An 893-nucleotide genomic window follows, 5' to 3' on the forward strand; every position below is an offset into this window, starting at 1 on the left:
AACTGGGAGGAAAGTGGGACGGATTACCAGGGCCCTAATGGGGGAGGCGGCACTTGAAAGGCCTGAAATAAAAATGTTGTTGTTACTTTATTTTTTTATTTCAAAGTAATTAGTGTCATAACTAACTTAAAATTGGCAGAATAAATCGGATGAGAGACTTTACTCTGTATGAAAAAAAAACAGTGGCGGCTGTCTGAGGCCCCTCTCACCCCTCACAGTACATAATGGCTGAGTCCACACCTGCAGCTGCAGGTATAGAAGATGCCTCTCCAAACATCTTAACGAGCTGAGTGGCTGACAGCAACAGCAGTTGATAAGTGTCTCTCTAACCTCCTGGCTAAAACTTTTGCTATTATTTTCACATGATTGTTAATCAAAGAAAAGGGACGGTAGGATTCACACTTTGTGGAGGGCTGTTCTGGTTTTGATATTAAGGTTATAAGTGCATTCTGTAATGATGGTGGTAGCTCCCTCTTTTCAAGACATTCTTCACACATGTTCAATAAAGGAACCAACATCGTGCCCTTAAAGCTTTGATAGATTTCAATAGGTATACCGTCAGGCCCTGGTGCTTTCCCTCCTGTCATACTGTCTATGGCCTCTGATAGTTCACACGCTACAATTGGGGAGTTGAGCTCATTTTTTGTGCTTTCTGTCAGGACTGGTATTTCTATCTGATCCAGGAAGCTGTGGATCGTATGAGATGTGGCTGGAGTTTCTGATGTATACAATTTAGAATAGAATGTCTGAAAAGTACTGTTAATTTCTTGTGGATTAGTAATTGTTTTCCCTTCCTCTGACTTAATTTCCAAAATTGATCTTTCATTCTGTATTGATTTTAAACGCCAGGCCAGAAGTTTCCCTGGCTTCTCTCCCTGGTCACAGAACGTCTG

Source organism: Acanthopagrus latus, unplaced genomic scaffold, assembly GCF_904848185.1.
Source record: "Acanthopagrus latus isolate v.2019 unplaced genomic scaffold, fAcaLat1.1, whole genome shotgun sequence".
In the NCBI taxonomy this organism is placed as follows: domain Eukaryota; kingdom Metazoa; phylum Chordata; class Actinopteri; order Spariformes; family Sparidae; genus Acanthopagrus; species Acanthopagrus latus.